The sequence below is a fragment of the Hemicordylus capensis genome, chromosome 1 (genome assembly GCF_027244095.1).
Source record: "Hemicordylus capensis ecotype Gifberg chromosome 1, rHemCap1.1.pri, whole genome shotgun sequence".
Classification (NCBI taxonomy): domain Eukaryota; kingdom Metazoa; phylum Chordata; class Lepidosauria; order Squamata; family Cordylidae; genus Hemicordylus; species Hemicordylus capensis.
The window spans coordinates 262,134,375-262,152,342 of NC_069657.1; the positions used below are offsets into that span (position 1 = coordinate 262,134,375).

At 43.3% G+C, this 17,968-nt stretch overlaps 1 protein-coding gene and 1 long non-coding RNA gene across 20 annotated transcripts in view; one reads left to right on the top strand and one right to left on the bottom strand.

Annotated features, from left to right (window-relative positions):
• PLCB1 (phospholipase C beta 1) overlaps window positions 1–17,968 on the bottom strand; it is an 807,198-nt gene that overhangs the window by 572,024 nt on the left and 217,206 nt on the right. The gene's annotated exons all lie outside the window — the stretch shown is intronic.
• Window positions 1–17,968, top strand: part of LOC128340062 (uncharacterized) — a 173,083-nt gene that overhangs the window by 101,519 nt on the left and 53,596 nt on the right. The gene's annotated exons all lie outside the window — the stretch shown is intronic.

Consider the following 17,968-nt stretch of genomic DNA (forward strand, 5'->3'; position numbering starts at 1 on the left):
ATTCAGTTTGAACAACATTAAAAATGATTAGCACCTGGCTCTACCACTTTCAATTGTTCTGAGCCAATTCAGATATACTTTATGCAGATTAATACCAAACACTGCTTGCAAGAGTTGGCAGAAAGTGAGTGCCAAGTTCCTTCCTCAGATTTCGTCTCTGCCATCAATTCATATTGTCTCAGCCTCAGCCCTCTTCCCCTTGCAGCAGGAGAACCAACAACAACAACTGATACAAGATTGTTGTTTAAATGACCGTCATAAGGTGCAGCCCTTCAAATGATTTGTTGAGTTGGAACGAAGAAGCCTTTCCCCATCATCCCCCATAAGAAGCCACCTGATATTGAAACACATTTCATATGGTTACTAGTTATTGTTTGGGCAGATTTTGTTCTGATACAAATCAACTGACTTTCTGAATAATGTTCAATTTCAGCTCATTGAAAAAGAAAGTTCTCTCAATCTATTTCAAGGTTCCATGGGATTCCATGTGGCTCACGCATCCCACTGGAGAGTGAAGATAGGAGACTTCCCTCTTTAATTACATGCTGCAAGCAGGGAATCAGGCAAGACACACAACTCACTTTTGCTTTCCCCTCAAAACTAGATGCCTACCCCTCAAGTTTTTTTTTTTAATAACTTGTGCTTTTTAAAATCTGATTGCTTAAAAAAAGAGAGTGATTTTAAAACAAAGCTCTTGTTAAAACTGAACTGCCAGTTCCTGTGAAGATAGATAGGTTCAGAGACCATTTCTATGAATTTAGTTATGTTCATTGAACTAAATTGAACCAGCGTATGTACGTTGAGTTTTAAAATGTTCTTTCGTCCTACATTGTGAGTTCTCCTTTGTTGTTCGTGTCAACTTCTTTTTTAAAAAGTGGGGGGGAGAACAATTCAGCATTTAATACAAGCGAAACACAAGGTGACCCCTATTAATTGTACTGATTTCCATAGTTTCTCTGTTTCAGATCCTGGCTTTTGTTGCAGGTTTCCAATCTTCAGCCTACTGACATTTTTAATTCCCACTCTTCATTCTATGCCTACCATTCAGCACTCCCTCCTCCATGTGTAGCACAATGCCACTTCATGGCTGTTTAGAGAGAATTATATTGTGAGAGTTACAATTCTATCCTAAAAGCGTACAAGATGCCATTCAAAAGCACTTTCCTCCACAATGCAATAATGCATAGCTTTGTGTTTACAAGTCATGAGGTAGGTTCTTAAACCAATTGTAACCATCAATTTCTGAATTGTTGCAGTGAAAGACAGTTTCTCATTCCTTATAAGTGCATGCTTTTCAAGCTGCTCTGTGTAATGTTTGCAAGGAATTCTTCCAGTCAAACCTCAGCCACCACTATATGATTGGAGAAAAGAGAGTTTAGAGTTCACTAAAGGGTTTGGCCAAGATGAGCAAACTGTTGCTGTGCTAAGTGAGGACACACTCAGACACATTAGTGTCATTTTATAAAACTTCTCTTGGAAAAGTTAAACACTAACCAAGAACAATGAGGTGGCTGATTTAAAGCTTAGGGACTGCAACCCTAACAATCCATTCAGATGTCAAAGAAAACCTCAGTAAACTTTAACTAAGGTTTCAGATATAAAACAATAACAATGCACCAGGACCATCACTAATCTCCATTTGTTTCTCATAAGCATGGTTTTGAGTGTCTTGCCTCCCATGAAGGATTCATATGTAGTCTCAGGCTGCCTTGCTCTGCCCTGCTCGTGACAAGCCATCATCCGCTCCCAAACCATTGGTCCAGACTTCACAGGCAGCCAATTTGCCTGGAATGAGCTCCCTCAGCAATTTTCACCCACTTTTGGAGTTCTCCAGACCAGTGTTCCCTCTAAGGTGTGTGCAGGTGTGCACGCTCACATGTTTTTTTATGTCTGCTCAATTAATTTTAGATCCCACTCATGTTGAATCTGAAAGGCCCCGCTCTAAATGCACATGCGCACACACTGTCTTGATACTGCCACCCAGAACAAAACCCATTCTGCACAGAGATGAAAAAATAGTTTTGCTTGGGTTAATTTCCAAGCAAATGAAGATGCAGCTACATCCATCATTAAGTAGGTGATATGGAAACATTTCAGACAGTGTGAGCAAGATAGAAACAAAAAGGAAGCCATGTCATGGCAACGTTTCACATTCCATCATAGACCAGGACTGCTTCCATCAAACACTGGTTATATATACATGGTCATAATTTTCCTAATTAAACATTCAATTTTATCTTGAACCACACTCTGGATTCTCCTGATTCTGTTGCACTCATATCCACATCTGTGTTAGCTTGTACTTACATGACACTACACCTACCATCACATCTCTGATATGCTGGCTGAATATCTTGATTTGCAACCTTGGTCTCACAGACCTACTACTATGCCACATACTAAGCATTTTATTTTGCTAGCACAGTAAGTCTTGGTCCACTGGTTATAGTAGCATCAGAAGCCAATACAGATCAGATTCCATTACTGTTCAATCTAGAACCCTTAATTTAGATGGTATTGGGTTGTGAGGAAGGCTATCTTCCGCTTAAAGATGCTACTTGCTCAGGTGAGAATATTTTATTATATGAAGCAGCTGTGTTTTGGGGTGTATGTCTGCCCATTTCTTGAATACGGAAAAAGGAGGTTTCATGGGTTGTTTGATTCATGTTCGACAACATTTTTCTGCCAGAGGGTTGTTTTGTCTCAGTTTAACAATACGAAAAAATCTTTCCCTAAAGCTTAAACTTCTGCTTCAAAGCACCAACACCACTTATCGAGTCTGACACTTCCTGTCTAGTTACGATAGGAAGCTGCTTACTATACTTTGCCAAGTTCTATTTGAGATTTCAAAAGGAAGTCTAAACCTTGCTTTTATCCATTTCAACTCCACATCCGTTGTTCCACTTGCTTTGTCATAAGTACCGTATCATTGCCAGACACTGCAGGGCTTTCAAATCAAGCCAAATGTGTTGACACGCAAGAGCAAAGAAGAAAAACTGTTTCGGCAGTTTTATTTCCAGAAGGTAATTGCTGAAAAAGTTACTTTTCAGCATTAGCCAGATATGTGGTAAAACTCATCAAGCAGATCATCGACACTCTTCTGGAAGAAACTTCATAATATTTTTTAAATAGTTTCAGACTTGCAAAGAAAGAACACCCTTCAACATCACTGAGAAGACGGATGGGACACAGAGTGGGCTGGACAAATTGCAACTTTTCTGCCTCCAAATGAAATCGAAATGGAAGACATCATGAAAAACAGCAAGTGATGCAGCTAGCACTCCTCCAATACAGTCTATTTACAGAAAATGACTTTTTTTTGCAGACAACTGCTATAACCTATCTCATTTTTCAGAAGGATAATAAACCAGACACACACACTCATAACTGCACATGTGGAATTGATAACATTTTCTGCATGCCCAGAACAAGAGCAATTCAGGAATCTCTGTGTGGGCTTATACATCTACAGAAAGAAAGAAAAAGAAGTGTGGATTCCATTACTACATTAACTTATTACCAAGATTCAGCACTGCACCAAATGACCAAGTCAGTGGATAGAAGAATTAGATCCCTTTGCAAAGTGTCACTGAGAGAGGAATAATCAACCGTTATCCAACTACCAACTTCCCTTAAATATCCAATACAGAAACTAGAACATTGCCTTTGGAAGTCAAGTCGTTCCTCAATCAAACAAGTCAATACATGTCACAACACAAAATGATTTGCAATCCACAGTTAGAATAACTTTCATTAGCAAAATAAAAGATGAAATCAGCATAAACAGGCTGGCTATGTAAACCTATGTGTTCAGATGAAGCCTTCAAGAATCCTTTTTGTACTGTTTGGAGACCCCAGCCTGTGCAAACAGCTCATACAAGGCACCAGTTCTGCTTCTTTGGACTCAAGTAGCTGAAGATATTGTACAGCTCTGTATCAGGACTTGTGAATATGACTTCTAAACATTTCAACATGTAGTGTGCTTATCCTTGGTAAATGCACCACAAATTCATAAGGGACAGATGTGTGCCCTTGATATCAATTGTCATCAAGTCGCTGTTCAAGTAGTTGCAACATGTCATCTAGTTAGTTAGTTAGTTAGGTTCCACTCGTCCTTCCAAGCAACCCAGAGCAGTGCACATAGTTATGTTTATCCTCACAACAACCCTATGAGGTAGATTAGGCTGAGAGATAAGTGATAGGCCCAGAGTCACCCAGTACGTTTCATCACTGAATGGGGATTTGAACTTGGGTCTCCCTGGCCCTAGTCCAACAACCTAACCATCACACCACACTGGCTCTCCTATGATTTAGCTTCCCGTTCAGCTAATTCTCCTCTCCTCTCCACATTATTCAAGCCAGTGGAAAACTAGCACTGGGACACTGCTGCAAGTCCACACTATTATATCCCACCTTTCTGGGTACCCAACCCCACCCTGCAACTGCTTTCTATATCTGGGATCCAATTCGTCGAGCAAATACTTCCTTTGCCATTTGTGAAGTATGATAACAAGTGGCGAAAATGACCAGCCAAGCAAGCCAGTCATATCCAACTTGCTACTTAATCCAAAATGAGCCTGTAGTCCTGATTGTTTGGGGAGGAGCTAAAAGTGAAGCTGGAGGACGTATGTACTAACATGTTTATTCAAATAAAATTTGGGGGAAGAGAAATTTAAGTTATGTTCAAGCCAAGTTTCTAAAGCTGATACCAATGTCAATACAAAATACATACATGAAAACTTTCATCAGTATCTCTGATGGAGTGTTGCGGTCTAAATAAATAAATAAATAAATAAATAAATAAGTGGAAGGGCTACAGAGGAATCCAGCTCTTCAAGGAAAAGAGCCATGTGATAGTCGGTCTCCGGCAGGCCAATGAAAAGGGTCCTGTCTCTGCACTCTCCCTCCGCTACAGCCCGGTGGAATGGCTGCTGACGGAAGGAGGAAAGATTAAGTGGCATGTTTGGGACCCAAAGGTCTGTGGCTTAAATTTCACACTACTCTCATTCTTGGAACACAGCCTGTATAGATCAAAAAAAGTTATTTCATATATAATCCTATTTTGATCTATAGAGAAACAGAGCATATAGACTTGTTTTAGAGCCAATACAGTATTGTACTAGGCACTGTATATACAACCCACTGCCACACAGATTAGAAGAGATGGCGACACAATGGCTGAGGGAGGGCATGAGCCCACAGCACACAAATGAAGCTAAAAACCACCACAACTATTTATATACTACTTTTCAACAAAAGTTCCCAAAGCAGTTTACATAAATATAAATAAATAAAATGGCCCCTGTCCCCAAAGGGCTCACAATCTAAAAAGAAACATAAGATAGGCACCAGCAACAGCCACTGGAGGGATGCTGTGCTAGGGCTGGATAGGGCCAGTTGCTCTCTCCCTGCTAAATAAAGAGTATCACCAGGTTAAAAAGGTGACTTGTTGCCTGGTTACCAGGGGCTTATTAGTATACATTTTTTAAAAACACTAAAAAATTAATACAGTACTAGTTAAACAACTCAAAACAAGATGTCCCAAAGATGGCAGGACATTGCTCTGTGTGTGTGTGTGTGTGTGTGTGTGTGTGTGTGTGTGTGTGTGTGTACGTATGCACGCATGCACACACACATTTATTTGCACACAGGCAAAGTTGGGCTTGGAGCAGAAGCAACAAAACTCACCATTTCTGAAACTGATGGTAGCAGAAGATATGGTGATGCCTCCGCTAACTGGGCAAAGAGACATATTTTAAAATGGGCATGGATGCTTAATTAACTTATTGCACAAAGCATCATAGCCATAGCTAGGTTCTCAAAATGACATGGATGCTACCTAAGATTTAAACTATTGTAATTAAGTAATATGAATGCCATGGAAAAGTACAAAAATGGAAAAAGGTTTATGATAAACAGTTTTAAAAACTCAGTAAATTTACATGAGTAAAGTAAAGTTGTATTTACTTTAAATATCTGCAGGAAGCAAATTAATTTATCACGCACTCTCTTAAGGAGAAGTGGCAGGTGTTTATCCAATCCAGGAATCCACATCTGGCCACAGGACCATGGCAGGCAGATCACATGTGAAGCTGCTTTGTTTGTTTGTTTAATTACACTTTTATACCACCGCAACTCACGTCTCTGGGCAGTTCACAATGATAAAACAGTTAAAAACACATATAAAAACACATAAAAACAATTAAAAACAAACAATTTAAAAGTCAATCACAGAATTAAAATCCTATTAAAAAGCTGAAAAAGCCTGAGTAAAAAGATGGGTCTTTAAGTATTTTAAAAAAATTGTCAGAGATGGGGAGGATCGTATCTCAATAGGGAGCGCATTCCATAGTCCCGGGTCAGCAACCAAGAAAGCCTGTCTCCGTGTAGCCACAAGACGAACTGGCGGCAACTGGAGACGGACCTCCAGAGACGACCACAATGGACGGTGGGGCTCATAATGAAGAAGACGTTCTCTCAAATACCCAGGGCCTAAGTCATTTAGGGCTTTATAAGTTATAACTAGCACTTTGTATTTTGTATCTATAGGCAGCCAGTGTAATTCCATCAGCAGAGGTGTAACGTGGTCTCTCCGAGATGACCCAGAGACCAACCTGGCTGCCGCATTCTGAACCAACTGAAGTTTCCAGACTACGTACAAAGGCAGCCCCACGTAGAGCGCATTACAAAAGTCAAGCCTGGAGGTTACCAACAGATGTACCACTGTTTTGAGGTCATTTATCTCAAGAAACAGGTGAAGCTGGCATATCAGCTGGAGCTGATAGAAAGCATCCCTGGCAGCCGCCTCAACCTGAGAAACCAGGGAGAGGTGTGAATCCAGAAGTATTCCCAGACAGCAAACCTGTTCCTTTTGGGGAAGTGTGACCCCATCTAGAACAGGTAGATCAAAATCGTCTCTGGAGTTCTGACCCCCACAATAAGTACCTCCGTCTTATCTGGATTCAGCTTCAGTTTATTCTCTCTCATCCAGCCCATTACTGCTTCCAGGCAGGCATTTAGGGAGGATATGCCAGCTCCTGATGAATGAGACATGGAGAAATACAGTAGATCTGGGGGTCATCAGCATACTGGTAACACCCAGCTCCAAATCCCCTGATGATCTCTCCCAGCAGTTTCATGTAGATGTTAAAAAGCATTGGAGAAAGTACGGAGCCTTGAGGGATCCCATACTTAAGCTCAGATCTCGAAGAGCAACAATCTCCAATCGACATCATCTGGAATCTGTCCAAGAGGTAGGAGCGGAACCACTGTAAAACAGTGCCTCCCACCCTCAGACGTGCCAGTAGGATACTATGGTCGATAGTACTGAACGCCATCAAGAGATCCAAAAGGACTAACAGAGCCACACTTCCTTTGTCAATTCCCAATTGGAGATCATTCATCAGGCCGACCAAGGCAGTCTCCACTCCATAGCCCGCCTGAAAACCAGTTTGAAATTGGTATGGATAATCAGTTTCCTCCAAAGTTGCCTGGAGCTGAGAGGCCACCACACTCTCAGTTACCTTGCCCAGCCATGGGAGGTTGGAAACAGGCCTATAATTGCTCAACTCTGAGGGATCTAACGCAGGCTTTTAAAAAAGAGGTCTTATAATTGCCTCCCTAAGACAAGGAGGCATCCTGCCCTCCCTCAGAGAGGTATTTATGATTTCCACCAGGCCGCCTACAACAGCCTCCCTGCTAGATAGAACAAGCCATGTTGGGCAAGGGTCAAGAGAGCAAGTGGTAGGCCTCACCACTCCAAGCAGCTTGTTCACATACTCAGCAGTCACAAACTGAAACCGATCCAGTCAAATCACATAAGAGGAGTTGTCGGACACCTCCAGTTCAGACATCAAATTAATTGTGGAGTCTCCATCTAGGTCGGCCCGAATCCGAGAGATTTTATCTGTGAAAAGTTCTTTAATCACATCACAGCGGGTAACTGATGACTCCAAATTCTGGTTCGGGGGGGGGGCAGATACTAGTCCCCTCACAACCCTGGACAACTCCGCTGGACGTGAACTCACAGAGACAATACAGCCAGAAAAGAACATCTTCTTTGCCACACGTATCACCTGAGCATAGATCTTTAAATGTGCTCTGTGTTGTAATCTGTCGGATTCGAGTCAAGTCTTTCTCCACTTGCTCTCCAATCACCTACCTTGCTGCTTCAGCCCCCGTAGATCTTCCGTATACCAAGGGGCCAGTTTTGAAGCAGGTTGGAGGGGACGCTTAGGAGCAATCGTGTCTACTGCCCTGGTGAGCAAGTTGTTCCAGTTCTCAACTAGGGTATCAACAGGATCACCGGCAAAGCCAACATTAGATCCCTCCAAAGCTTCTTGGAATCCTACCGGATCCAATAACCTCTTCGGGCAGACCATTCTAATAGGCCCCTCACCCCTGCAGAGGTGGGAAGTGGTTGTAAGTCCAACCTTAACCAGATGGTGATCCATCCATGACAATGGGGGAATCACAGGAGTCCCCACCCACGGAACACCACCCTGATCAGAGTAAAAGACCAAATCAAGAGTGTGACCTGCAATATGTGTCGATCCAGAGACCACTTGGGATAGGCCCATAGTTGTCATGGCCACTATGAACTCCTGAGCTGCCCCAGACAAATTGGTCCCAAAATGAACATTGAAGTCCCCCAGCACAAAAAGTCTGGGAGACTCCAACGCAAGCTCCGCAACCAAGTCCGTGAGCTCAGTAAGGGATTCCGTTGGGCAGCGGGGCAATCACCAACAGAAGTCCCAATCGATCCCTGGTCCCCAAACTCAAGTACACACATTCAATATGGTCCAATACCCTAACAGCGACCCTGGTAAGGGAGATGCTATCCTTATAGACCACAGCCACTCCACCTCCCCGCCCACGTCCCCTCACCTGCTCCTCTACAGAATATCCTGGAGGAAGAAGCTGGGCCCAGACTGGGCCACTAGCCTCCCCCAACCAAGTCTCAGTAATACACACCAGGTCGGCCCCTTCACCCATAAGCAAATCACGGATGAGTTCACATTTATTTGGGACCGACCTGGCATTGCAGAGAAGCAGGATAAGCTTATGTGGGTTGTTGGCAGTGCTCCCCGAGGTCAGAGAGCTGGCAGGACAGTAAGAAGGGGGGGCAGCAATTAAATTTCTGACCATCCTTCTCCTGGAACGGCCTGCTGACCTTCCAACATTACTCCTTCTATTCCCCACCACCACTGGGATAGCTGCCCCACATTCAAATGCGCCCCCTGTCTCCCCATCTCCAGATGAACCCAAACACATGACAGCGATTTCAGGCCAGTTCTAAAAGCAACTAAACTAACTAAACAGAAGCTCTACTGTTGAGTAGGTCCTCCCTAATCTAACAATTAAACAGAGGATCTGGCCTTCGCCCTCGCTTTCCCCCAAAGGGGCAACCCCCTTTGGTGTCGCCCCTTCGGTGGCAGGCCCACTGCCACTGGCAGCATGCCTATATAGTCCTGGGCAGTCACAGCTCCAACAGGTGGAACACAGGAACTGAAAACTGCCCAGTCACCTTTGGCCCCAGTCCTGCAAGGACTCACCACCACAGACAATCCTGGGGGGAGCAAATGGCAAACTAAGTGGGGAGCCAAAGAAGAGGCAGCCAGGCAGGGACCCCAGCCTCTCACTCTGGGGTCTGCCAGATGCAGTCTTTCCTCTTCCTCCACCTGCAGGCTTATTTCAAGTCAGACCAGTGGTCTACCCAGCCCAGGGTGTCTAATTTGAGGAAGAGAGAGTATTCCCAGCTCTGCGACCCAAGATCCTTTACCTGAATATGCAAATGATCAAAGCTAAGGCTTTCTGCATGCACAACATGCACTATATGTCCTTTCTCAGTGCTGGCCATGTTGTAAAGTACTTGAAGAAAAACACCTTAATGAAGGAAGATTTCATTAAGGAGATAGCCATAGAGGACCACATATAAACAAGCGGTTTCTTTATTTGTGCTCATTGACTTTGAAAATGTGGTTTTGGATTTGGGATTGGTATGCTTAAGTATTTGATTTACAAGTGTGTTAGATTCTTTGGTAGCAAATTAGATTTTCAGTACAAACCATGAAACCATTCTCATTTGCTACCAAAGAATCTAAACTCAGAACACCTCAGAAGCAACAGAACAGAACAACAGGTGGTTGGTATCCTATGTGCACTACACCACCACTCGCTCTGGGCCTGCCCCTCCCCCCCCCACGTGAAGCAATACACCTCCATTATACCTTATGGGGAAAAACCTTAAAGACACATAAACTTCAACAATTCACCAAAAATCAGCCCTTTGCCCAATCCCTCTGCAATTTGGGTGGTAGCCTCCACGCATTAGGCACTACCACCCCACCTCACTCTTTTGGCCCTGGGACCCATTTTCTTGATCCAAACTGATTCAGATTCAGATTCGGATTAATTTGGATCCGAATCAAATCTGGGGTGTGTCATGGCTCAGACTGCTGAATCAGAAGAGTCACAGCAGGAACAGGAGAATTCACCTGCTAGTGAGGGCTCAGAGGCACAGCAACAGGAGTTGGCAGGGAGACCAGACTCTGGCGCTGAGGATTCGCAACAGCTGCCAGACATGATTTCTGAGGGGGAGGAGCCTTGGATTTCACGTCTTGAGGAAGACGGCTCAAGAGGGAGGCTCAGTGGAAGTCACGCAGGCGCAGGAGATAATTAGAGAGGAGGCCAAAGTGCTGACTCAGGGAGGCCTGATTGGCTGCTGGTTCTCTTGAGCCATATATATTTGGCAGTCTCTCAATTGCTCAGGTGCTGTTTGCAACTTTTGCTGGTCCGCAAACAGTGTGCTATTGAATTCCAAAACTTTGTCCGAGTTCCAGTTTGCCTTGTTTATGCTTTCCTGCTTTGTTCTGTTAATTCCTTGCTTCTGTTTTCCTTCACTATTTTCATTCCTTGCTCTGTGTTTTCTGTTCACTTATTACTCAGTTATTGTGAGAGGGGGGTAACTAGTTCAGTTCAGGGGACTTAATTCATTTACTGTTTTTTCTTTGTGAGCCTTTTATTTTTCACTCGTGCAGTTCCACTGTCACTTTCTGTTAACTCACCGGGGAGTGCTGAAGGGGGTTGTAAATCCTGTTGGGTTAGCCAAGCTAACAGATTTACAAAAGGGTGATTTGGATGGGTCAGATTCAGACCCAAAAACAAATTGTTGGTGTTTCAATTAGGATCCGAATCAAAACACCGAAAATCCAAATTGCACACCCCTAATTGTGACTACTACAATGTACTGTGTTTCATTTTTTTAAAGTTACTGGTTATTTTAAGTGAACCACTTTGAGAAATGAGGCTGAAAGGGGAGGTACAAATATTTTCAAATAAATCAATAATAAAAAGCTTCATGTTCAGAAGCAGTATGCCTCTGAAAACCAATTGCTGCATGGTCACAATCAAAGCTTTAACTCTTAAGACCAAGCTTGGGAGCTTCCTGTAAGCATCTGGTTCACCACAGTTGCAGATAGCATGCTGGACTAATGAACCTTGGCCTGATCTGGCAGGGTTATCATTATGTTAGTCTACCAGTTCTTGCAAAATGGTAGCTATACAGATGTGGCATCCAGATACTCCCTATCAACAGCTTCAGAACTTATTCTGCCAAAGTAACAATGCAAATCACAATCTTGCATCTTCAGGTATACCACCTGTCTCCATTAGAACACTGCTTCTAACTGCCCCATCCTCGCAACTCTCTCAAAATTTACTGAAGGATGAAGGGGTGCATTGTGGCCATTAATGAGAACCTTGGTTCAAGCACTTGAAAACTTCAACACTGTAGCTTTACAAGCAGCATTGCAGACGAAATGCCAACTTAATTCTCCAGAGTACTGAGCATCAGAGGCTTAGTCTCTCGAGAGCTGTCTATCCATCTGGCATCTTCAACCAGAACTAAACTCCTTTCAAAAGGTTCACAAAATTCATTTGTAACCTGTGAAGCATAAGAACTCCTTATACACACAGCATGCTGAAGAGTATGTCATTACTGCATCTATTGTCCCCTTGGTGTGCACCTGCAGACAAAAGCACTGATGCTCAATCCTATGATGCTCTTTCCTCACAAGTAAAACACACTGAATTTGGACTCAAGGCAGCACGCTCTACAGTGCTAAATGAAAGGATGCTCCAAAGGTCTTTGCATTAGCATAAAAAGGCCTCTTCGACACTGGATCATTCAGTACTAGGAGGGTTCCTCAACCTGGAGAACACAGCTTGGGTATTGAGACAGATATACAGCTAACCCAAGGCTGTTTTCTGACCTAGGAGAATCATTATTTTTGTTACCTGCTCTGTGTTTAATTGTGTGGCAAACAGCACAAACAGCAGCATATTACACCATGACAATCTTTTTGCTTTTTTATTTTTCATATTTTCCACAATTTCATTTCCTCTCATCTACAATGCTAACTTGGTGGCTAAAGGCAACAAACATGTTACTGATAGTTCCTGAGATGTTCCTTGAGATGCAGGAAATTTATCTACCTGACCAAACTAATTGGTTCTTCTGTGTCACCTCCTAAACTGGGCAGGCGTTAGCCACACTCTCTCCATTTACTTAACTGCCTGAGTTCCATTATTCTTTTGCATGTTTCTTTTTAAACCAAAGCAGCTTGGACAGGCTATAAGAGCAGCACACTCAGAGAACTTCCACATCATTCTCGTCAAGCTGTTTTCTCACCAAGGGCAAAAAGACAGGGATGGAGGCCTTGACAAGTGTTATTTGAGTCTAGGAGCCAGCCCAAGAATTTAGGACAAAATTACCAGACTTAGTGACAGACATTGTGGAAGGGAGGATAATATGCGAGCTTCTCTTTATCCCCATTACAAGGACCATACTTAGAAGAGGAACAGAGCTGGCTGGGACAAATGTTTTATTAAGTAACACTGCCTCTCAATATCCTTGTCTAGGTGAAGTGCTGCAGTTCAACTTCTAGTTGCCATGGCTCCATGCCAGCTAGGATTTGTCAAGCCCAGTGCTATAGCTTCCCCATCTATTCATTCCTGCACTTGAGAAGGCAGTTGGGGTGCTCTTCATTCCATCAATCCTACCAAGGGGCTCAAGGCCACATAGACACCCCCCCTCTATTTTCCCCTCAAAGTAACCCTATAGTTATGTCAAAGAACATCTAGCCAAACATCACCCCACCTGTGTTCCCTCTAAGGCGTGCGCATGTGCTTGCACTCACACGTTTTTTGATGTCCGCTCAGTTAATTTTAGATCCTGGCTCAGGTTGAATCGGGAAGGCCCCACTCTGAATGCACATGCACACACACACTGCCTTGATACAAAACTCATTCCGCACACAGATGAAAAGAATTAGAGAGAACACTGCACCCCACCCTGTGAGCTTCATGGCTGGCTCTGAGCTAAAAAATGACTGGAGGAACAAGCGTTAATCTACTTCTCCCTGCCCACTGCCTTTCCTTTAATCATATGCAGCCTGCTAAGGCTGCTTTTAGTTGCTGTTTTTAAATGTGGCGGGGGTGGGGGGGAGGAATGGAACTCCATGAAGTCTGCGATTTGATCCTCATTTGACTAACATACCTAAGAAATATTTGTTCCTCTATTAAGTTCTTATTCAACTTCAACCATTTCCCATTATGGTACAGAGAGACAACACCACCATTGTACTTTGCCTATAAATCATTTTTATTACTGTCACCACACTTAACATGCAAACCTCCACTGCAGCAAAGGTTTGCATACTAGCCAGTAAATAAAGAGAGAGAGAGAGAGAGAGAGAGAGAGAGAGAGAGAGAGAGAGAGAGAGAGTGTGTGTGTGTGTGTGTGTGTGTGTGTGTGTGTGTGTGTGTGTGTGTGTAGATAGATAGATAGATAGACAGACAGATAGATAGATAGTTAGTCTTCCATGGGCCAAAAACTCTCTTCTGAGACAGCAATCATCTCGGGGAAAACTGACATCGAATCCCTGCTGGTACTATATCGGGCAACAACGATATATGAAGATACTGAAAGGCACTGCACGGGAGGAGGAACTGGTAAAGCCCTCCTGTATTCTATCAAAGAAAACCACAGTGCTCTGTGGGCGCCAAAAGTCGAAATCGATTTGATCGCACACTTTGCACTTTAAACTTTTTCAGACAAAATCTCCTGTATTCAGGCCGACTTGGACTCCACTATTTCTGCAGGGTCAATGAAGGAGATGTCCAGCAATCCCTATTGCAGTATTAGATTGGATCGGTTTCAATCTGTGACTCCTGAGGATGTGGACAAGCTTCTATGGGCAGTGCAACCTACCACTTGTTCCCTGGATCCTTGCCCAACTTGGCTGCTTCTATCTAGCAGGGAGATTGTAGGAGGTGGCCTAGTTAATATCATGAATGTATCGCTAAGGGAGGGTAAGGAGGGTCCTTGTTTGAAGGAGGCAATGGTTAGACCACTTTATTTATTTATTTACTTACTTACTTACTTACATTTCTATACTTGTGTTTTAAACTTTTAATCAGATTTGTTTTATATTTTTAGCTTAATATTTTAATTCTGTCTTCTTTTTTACAATTTTGTTTCTAAATTTTGCTGTAAACCGCCTTGGGATTGTTTTAATGAAAGGCAGTATATAAATTTAACAGTAAATCAAATAAATAATACTGCCCAAAACTTGCATCTCTGGGTGGTTTACAATTAAAATTTAAAAACATCAAATCACTTAATTAAAATCATTTAAAACATTAAAAAAATAAAACATTTAAAACCGAGTATTAATTTTTTTTTTTACAACCATAGCTCTAATTAAAAACCCAGGGTGAATAAATGCATCTTCAGTGACTTTTTTAAAGTTGCCAGAGATGGGGAGGCTCTTATCTCAACAGGGAGTGCTTCTTAAGAAGCCTTCCCTGGACCCCTTAGCAATGGATAGTTATAGGCCAGTCTCCAAGCTTCCTTGGTTGGGCAAGGTGATTGAAAGGGTGGTGGCCAACCAGCGCCAGGCAGTCTTGGAGGAAGCTCATTATCTAGACCCATTTCAAACTGGCTTTAGAGCTGGCTATGCGGTTGAGACAGCTTTGGTCGGCCTTATGGACGACCTCTACCAGGGAATCGACAGAGAAAGTGTGACTCTGCTGGTTCTTCTGGATCTCTCGGTGGCATTTGATACCATCGACCTTGGTATCCTTCTGGAACACCTGGGCGAGTTGGAGATAGGAGGCACTGCTTTGCGGTGGTTCCGCTCCTATCTCTCGGGTAGATTCCAGATGGTGGAGCTTGGCGACAGTTGCTCCTCAAAACAGGAGCTGTTATATGGAGTCCCTCAAGGCTCCATTCTGTCACCAGTGCTTTGTCAATATCTATAAGAAACCGCTGGATGAGGTCATCAGGAGGTTTGGTGCAGGGTGTTATCAGTATGCTGATGACACACAAATCTACTTCTCCTTTTCATCTTCATAATCAGGAAATGGCAGTCATTCCCTAAATGCCTGCCTACAGGCAGTAATGGGCTGGATGAGGGATAACAAATTGAAACTGAATCCAAGCAAGGTGGAGGTGCTCACTGTGGGGGCTCAGAATTTGAAAGATGAGTTAGAGCTTCCTGTGATGGATGGGATTACACTCTCCCGGAAGAAGCAGGTATGCAGCTTGGGACCCAGGCCTCACCCTGGTATCTCAAGTGGAGGCTATGGCCAGGAGTGTTTTCTATCAGCTTCGGATGATTCAACAACTGTGTCCATTCCTTGAAGAGGATGATCTCAAAACAGTGGTGCATCACCTGGTAACCTCGAGGCACAACTATTGCAATGCACTCTACGTGGGGCTGCCTTTGTATGTAGTTTGGAAACTTCAGTTAGTTCAAAATACGGCAGCCAGATTGGTCTCTGGGGCAACCCAGAGAGACCATATTATGCCTGTTTTAAAACAGTTGCAATGGCTGCCAATATGTTTCCAGGCAAAATACATAGTGCTGGTTATTACTTTTAAAGGCCAGAATGGCTTAGGTCTGGGTTACCTTAGAGCAGGGATTCTCAACGTGTGGGTCCCCAGATGTAATTGTACTTCAACTCCCATAATTCCCAACCAAAGGCCACTGGGGCTGGGGATTATGGGAGTTGAAGTCCAATAACATCTGGGGACCCACACATTGAGAAACTCTGCCTTAGAGAGAGCCTTCTTTTACATTATCCCAACTGCATGTTAAGGTCATCTGAGGAGGTCCCTCTCCAGTTACCACCCTCTCCAGTTACCATCTGGTGGCAACTCAAAGGCAGGCCTTCTCTGTAGCTGCTCCTTGGCTGTGGAATGCACTCCCTGCAGAAATCCGTAATCTGAATTTAATATTGTCCTTCAGAAGAGCCCTTAAGACCTATCTGTTTGGCCTGGCCTTCCAGGGTTTTTAAACTGCTTTTAAACTGTAAATGTTTGGCCTGGTTTTCCAGGGTTTTAAAACTGTTTAAATGTTTTGTTAATTGGTTTTAATTATTTTTATTTTAATGTAAACTGCCCTGAGCCATTTTTTGAAGGGCAGTATAGAAATGAAAGGAAAGGAAAGGAAAGGAAGACACCAGCAACAGCTACTGGAGGGAAGCTGTGCTGGGGATGGATAGGGCCTCAATAGATCTTTACAATAATCCTCTCTCAATAACTCTTACAACAATCCTGTGAAGCTAAGTCATTATCTTCATACTGTAGATGGAGGTGCGAGAGACAGAAAGGTTGCCTAATATAATCTTCATGGTTCAGATGAAACTTGAAGTACATCTTCCCAGCTCACACTTCTGACACCTACCCTACATCAGTTCTCTGAGTTGAACCTATGTGGGGGACATCTGCAATTCAGCTAGTGCTTATCTTGTAAGTTTACTTGAGCAGTGAAATGCATCTGTTAAGGTAAAAGCCAGTTCCTTGCATACTGTTGGCTTTGGAGATGGGCATGTCTCTCTAGTAGCCTCTGTAGGCTCCCTGGGAGAAGGGCATACTATGACATTGATAGTTTGCAGATCATCAATGCATAAAACAGTGTTCTGTGACAAGCAAAAAGAAATCCACCCACCCACCCCTTATCATCTTTAGGAGAACAAAGGTAGGTGTGAATGTGCAGTTTAAAATAACTTTCTGGTGGCTGAAATATCCTATCTCCAGAGTATTAGGACCTGACGTCAGGACTCAGTTGATGCAGGAGAACTTCACTGTATTTATAATTACTGGGTTATTATAAAGAAAAGAAGAACAAAATTGACTGCATTGTGGGTTACTGATTGCTATCAACATATTGATTAATGTTGTTCAAGGCTGGATGACAATGGTCTAGAATTAGTCTGCCGATGTACTTCACACTGATCTTTATTTGGCATGGGATGCTTTGGAACATGGGCACTCTAAGTTGTACTGAATTTGTGATGCTGTGATACACAGTGTCAATGGGAATACACACACAGACCTATCTTGAGTTATAACCGTTATAGTCAAAACGAAACAGTTTGCAGATTTATTTTTATTTAACACATTAACAAATCTGAGTTTCCTTAAATGACATGTAGGCTACTGAGGTGTAGGAATTGATTTACACAATAAAAAAGAGAAATTCTGCATCTCAGCTTATACAGAAATGAAGCTGAGGTCTATGCAACTGCATGCCTTTGCCTGCCTCCCAACTGTAATCACCTCAACGCAGGCACATTTTCCTTAGGTTAAGAACATAAGAACAGCCCTGCTGGATCAGGCCCAAGGCCCATCTAGTCCAGCATCCCATTTCGCACAGTGGCCCACCAGATGCTGCTGGAAGCCACAGGCAGGAGTTGAGGGCATGCCCTCTCTCCTGCTGTTACTCCCCCGCAACTGGTACCCCGAGGCACCCCGCCCCCAAAGCTGGAGGTGGCCTACAGCCCTCGAACTAGTAGCCATTGATGGACCTCTCCTCCATGAAGTTATCCAAACCCCTCTTAAAGCCATGCAGGTTGTTGGCTGTCACTATGTCCTGTGGCAGAGAATTCCACAAGTTGATTA